This window comes from Cydia pomonella, chromosome 26 (genome assembly GCF_033807575.1).
Source record: "Cydia pomonella isolate Wapato2018A chromosome 26, ilCydPomo1, whole genome shotgun sequence".
Classification (NCBI taxonomy): Eukaryota; Metazoa; Arthropoda; class Insecta; order Lepidoptera; family Tortricidae; genus Cydia; species Cydia pomonella.
This window is the reverse complement of record NC_084728.1, coordinates 7373300-7378950: the sequence shown is the minus strand read 5'-3', so window position 1 is coordinate 7378950 and position 5651 is coordinate 7373300. Positions and strand designations below refer to the sequence as shown.

Sequence of the window (5651 nt, the reverse complement as noted above, 5' to 3'; positions counted from 1 at the left end):
TTCATTAAACAACAAAACCAGTTACCCTCACCTGAATTATTAAACGCCATTTTGGGCTACGGATAGCAATTTCATGATACACCACCCTGGGACTCTGTTATGATGCTGGGAATAAACTATGCATGTTCGTATTGACGTTGGGAGGCTTGATAACAGCGCCATCTGACGGCGAGTAGCAGAGGCTGTGGTTTGTGAGGTGTACGGTAGATGGCGTTTTTATTAAAGTTTGGAAAATAATTCTGGTTGAGTAAAATTATTTAACAAATTAATTAAATGATAACATTATAAAAGCATTGTGCGAGGTTTAAATCGTATATTTTAGAATTATATGCTATCAACAATATTTGCCCGTTTTTACTAACCAAGAACGAAATTAGAAATTTACAATAAAAAAACGTTTGGACAAGCTTTTAGATTGAAACTATTTTTTTTATTTATTATAATCGTAGTATTACTATTACGCTGCACAAATTTCTTCAATGATGTATAATAACTAAGTAGTAGGCGTTATCATGAAGCCTTCGACCATGAATATTCAGAGTAAAGTTAAAATTTCTGGACGCAACGGCCACGTTCCCGCGAACAGAACTGTCAACTTCATTGTGTTTATTCATGTAAGCCGACGACCATTAGGGCATAATAAAATAAAACGTTTTTAACTGAAAATAACAGTTAACATTTTATAAGAATATGAAAAAATAAAGAAAATAGTGTTAACAGTGACGAATTGCAAAATTGGAGGGAAAAAACCACAAGATCGGAGAAGAAAATGCAACTTTCGCGTTCAAGGTCAATTGCGGCGTCCTTTCGTCGATAGCATAGCTACACGGACGTGATAAATATCGAGATAAAAATGTAGCAGGCCATGGATGTACCTACATTAATAGTGCCAGCGAACGAATGTTTAATGCATACATAACTAAAATTCCGAAAAGGAACATAAACGTCGGGTAAGAAATACAGTGGAGTAATATCAAGTGCTAATTCGTTTGTTTTTTGACGTTTCTGCTATGCATTCTGGAGCACTATTCTAGGTGTCTTTGTTTGCTAATTGCATATGGTGGTTGTGCTGTGCATTCTGGAGCACTATTCTAGGTGTCTCTGTGTGCTAACTGCATATGGTGGTTGTGCTGTGCATTCTGGAGCACTATTCTAGGTGTCTCTGTTTGCTAACTGCATATGGTGGTTGTGCTGTGCATTCTGGAGCACTATTCTAGGTGTCTCTGTTTGCTAACTGCATAAAATGGCTGAGCTAAGCAGTTTGGAGTGCTAACCTAGGTATCTCTGCTGCTATTTGCACTTGCCAATCTTTCCCATACTATACTAGGTGCGTTCACTGCCAGTAGCCTTGGGATATTGTGGTGTTATCAAATATCCCTTACCAACAGCACTAAGATGTTGCCCATGTCCTACCCGGCAATGGGTAGTGGACCATAAGCCACCTACAAGTCTTACTAGATATACCTACTGGGTTTGGTGGCGTGTTAGACTAGACACAGCTCTTAACCTCAAGAATTAATCAATGTGGTATGCCAGACTAGGCTGTCTCTTGATATATACTTATCTTCAAGTAGGTGAATTTAAGTGCTTATTCTAATTTCAGCAAGTGAAGAATGAAGCGAGTTAATTTTGACCTTGTTGGAAGGAGGCACCGCACCAGAAGGTTAAATATGGGAATAATCCTTCTAGGACAATCTTGTTGTTTGCTTGCAGATATATAATTACGAACATTACAAAACAACAATGACCCGGACAAGATTATGAAAAAATACTCTGCCTTGTTAAATTACTAGTGCTCTGAAGATGAACCCAGAGACTCAAGCTGCGGCTGGTGAGACGTTTGTCAGTTGGGAACAAGGCTAGGTATTGAAATGAAACAAAATAAAGTTTCCTGTGACCTGTTCTCTCACTGTGATGATTTAGCACTCAATAAATTGTCTGCTGTAACCAGCTATGAAAAGGTAATGTCACTCTTAAGTGACCACTGGTTTTTTGTGTGATTATTATCACTGAGAATCTTACCTAAGGCAGCTGTTCAATTATTAAATCACAATCAATGGCATAAGAGGTTTTTAAATCATTTACTTAAACATGCTGTTGACAAGTGGTGTTTTAAGAAAGTTTAGCAGAAGTACTAATGACTTCTAAATTATTGTAAGTCCTAATGCCCGGTACTTTAAACTTCAAGGGCTCAACTATCAATATTTTTTTTCTAATGTATGTTTTGCTGTTGCTTTTCTTTGTTATCATATAATAAAGTATTTATTACTTATTTACTAACAACATACAAAAACCCTGGTCAAAAGCAGCAATAAGGAAGCGGAGCAACACTTTCCCCTTTGCATCACAATGTGGTCGCACTCAGCGACACCACAACAGCCTGTGTTCATTTAGAACAAATTCTTGAAAGTTGTGGTTAACTTAAATACATTTTTTGTCAGTGCAATGACATCATATTTACAAGGACCCAAGGATTTTGTCCTGGTTAATCATACATTAATTCTGAAAAATGATTACTATTGAGCAATCGACAGTCAATACTAGGAAGTTATGTGACTGTGATATATACTGTGTGTACAAAATATATGCCTATGATGTTCTTACACAAGAATATACACTTTACACAGCTTAATATTTAACTAAAATATTTTATGTACAAAACCCTAAGGGAAGTAAATACAGTTATATTTTTAATATAAGTAAATTGATTGCAACTAAGCATTGGAATTGCCATGAAACTAATTGTTGCATGAACACCTTTTACTTGATTTTATGAGAGTAGAAAATATCTCTGATTCATGTGGAAAGCTGAGATTACAGTTTTAAGTCCTGTCATTAGACTATTTGACTATATGTCTCTCTAGCTATGTATCAGACCTTTCATGAAGTGTCCAAGATCTAGAGGTCACACAATGAGCAACTGTTTAGATGTTATATCTATTGTCCTTATGATAAATGTTTTTAGACTATGTAGGTACCTATGCAAGATGCACTCTATTATTCTTGATACCATATGGAGCTAGGTATAATCAAATTAAACTAGCTCCTTAGTACCTTAGAAAGCTGTCTAATATCTGGATTTATTTCTTTACCCAATAAGAAACAATGTCAATATATCACCTAGTGTGACTTATTTTGGTGGCTAATTGAAAGTAAAGGGTTATAAATATACTTTTTGAAGATATTTATTTACTATACAGTAATAGTTTATTGACCTGCTGGGGCAACCGTGTGGAAATGAGTTATCTGTGGGATTATGGAAGGAGCCTATTAATAGAATACATTACATTAATTTTATTCAGCTTAATGGTGGTCTTTATATTTAAAGACGTTTCTTTCCGATTTACCAGACTGTGACATACTTCTGAGAAAATACAACACAGCTATCTCAATTATAAACCGCTTTGGTGAACTGAAATACTACTGTACAGTATTTTTACCTCAAAACCATCGATGTTCGATGCTCAAAACAATGTTGAGGAACAATTGGCATTGGTGTGAAACGAGACATTACAATATTAGTCTTAAATATTATAGGTGAACTGTGTCATAGCTGATTGAGAGATAACTATATAAGATTTCGGAGATAAAACGTAAATTAAACAATGAATATTTAGAAATTTCCTGCATCATTTTGGAACTCATATACCGAGTTATTGGAGTCGCGCAGATGAAATATGTGAACGCTATATATATCCTGGTGTAGTAACCCAGATATTTTTTCTACATAGATGCTTGCACATTTTCTTTGATGAATTATTTTATCTATGCTTTTCTTCCATTCGAAATGAAATTTAAGGTACCTATTAAAGTTTTAGGTAATGCAGAAGACATGGCAACAACCATATTGTACACAGTTTTTACAAATACTTACATGTTACATACAATTGTATAGATTTGAGCGCCAGCTCACATTTATAAAAACTTATTCCATTAACCGGCAGTTTCAGTAGTGTCCTTGCCTGGTTACCCCGGTGTTATCCGGGAAGTTCCATCACTGAAGGAGCGGAAAAGAGAAGGAGAAAGGAGGAACTTTCGATTGGTGCGGCCAACAGCATGGTGGGGTGGAGTCTCTTATGCCCAACACCGTCAAGCAGTATCGTAAACACTTGAAACACTGGTGTATGTTTTGTGGAAATAATTACATTAATTATCTTATCGCATCTTTTCTAGCAATGTTTGCCATTCTGAAAGCATTATGTGATGAGGGATCTAGGTATGGAAGTGTCCATTTTTCTAAATCTGCTCATGTGCTTATATTGGGATATAGACGACTCCTCAAATGATAGAGTGAAACGCTTTATGAAGAACGTTTTGTTTCGATTACACCCACCTCAACCTTAAAGTGTGACCTGGGACCCTTAATCAGTCTCAAATTATTTATCAACAATGCCACCAATGAAAATTTTTCATTACAGAATTAAGAGAAAGTTATGAAATTGCTTAGGTACTTACCTTATTTGCTATTGTTACTGCACGCAGCGTGCAAACCCTGTCCTTGATAAAATATGTAATTTTTACTATTATTCTGATTTTCTGACCAAGTCCTTACAAAAATTTCAGCTACCTTTGCTATCCGTAGCATTTTTCAAGGAAAACTAATTTGAAATGGAATGAGGCTTGCTCAGGGCGAATATATTTTAGCTATATATAAAAATAACGAATGGTATTCATTCAGTTGTTAGTAATTATTTATTGCCCTCAAAAACCTCATATGACCATCACTTCCCAAACGATTTGTTCTTGATTAAGTCAACTTTTAAAGATAGTGGTATTGATATTTTTGTTTTCACCACCCATTCAACCTATTATGCGTTGGTTTCAGGATCCAAACCAAAATCATTTAGGAGTAATATTGATGGAAAGAAAAACATCAAGTCCGAGTCTAATGATTTTGCTCATTTCATAATAAGGCCATAGTGCCATCCAATGATTGTGCTTGATCCTTAGTTAAGGAGAAAATAAGTGTTACTAAAGGTTGTAAGTAGCAAGACACCGTTCTGTTAAATGGTATTAATGAAATACCTATTAATAAGGAACAATTCATTTTTTGTTTCAACTATTGTTGAGGATGCCTAAGCAGGTCTTCAAGGAAGACTTCTTATTAAAACTTTTGTACTTGTATTTATTTATATAATAAATAAATAAGGATCAAATTACAGTACAACTTGTCGCTCTGGTGTCTTTCAGAGGATTTATATATGATGATATATTCTTTTTGGTGATCTCACTAGATCTCTAAATAATGTTTTAAGAACTAAATATCTATATTGGAAATACAGTTAATGATAGCTAAAAAAGTTCCTTTTCTAAATGAAATCTTAGATTTCATTATTGAAATACAAAGCCAAAATAAAAACTTTGAAAACCTATCTCTAAACATCTACTTAGTTATTATACATCATTGAAGAAATTTGTGCAGCGTAATAGTAATTAGAAATTAAACGAACTTACCTGTAAGTGAAGTTCAATTCTAATTATATTAGCTGCACAAATTTCGAAATGATGATCCCTCCCGCCCAGTACCCGGGTTGTCTTGAGACAACCAGGGATTCTAATAGTCTAATCCCTGTCAAAGTTTTAAAGCAATATTGGCTTTGCAGAGTTGTGGGCCAAGCTGTTCCATCTGTTGCCATATTCACTGCCAGCAT

At 34.9% G+C, this 5651-nt stretch overlaps 1 long non-coding RNA gene across 5 annotated transcripts; it reads left to right on the top strand.

Annotated features, from left to right (window-relative positions):
• The first annotated feature begins 455 nt into the window (after positions 1-455).
• On the top strand, positions 456-5167 carry LOC133531874 (uncharacterized). 5 transcript variants are annotated; one of them, XR_009801609.1, is made up of 3 exons: positions 580-950; positions 1604-1961; positions 4826-5167. It is a non-coding gene; the product is annotated as an uncharacterized LOC133531874 (long non-coding RNA). The 5 variants fall into 5 exon arrangements; XR_009801608.1 differs by lacking the exon at positions 4826-5167 and adding an exon at positions 3954-4819; XR_009801607.1 differs by lacking the exon at positions 4826-5167 and adding an exon at positions 3951-4819.
• Positions 5168-5651: the final 484 nt, after the last annotated feature.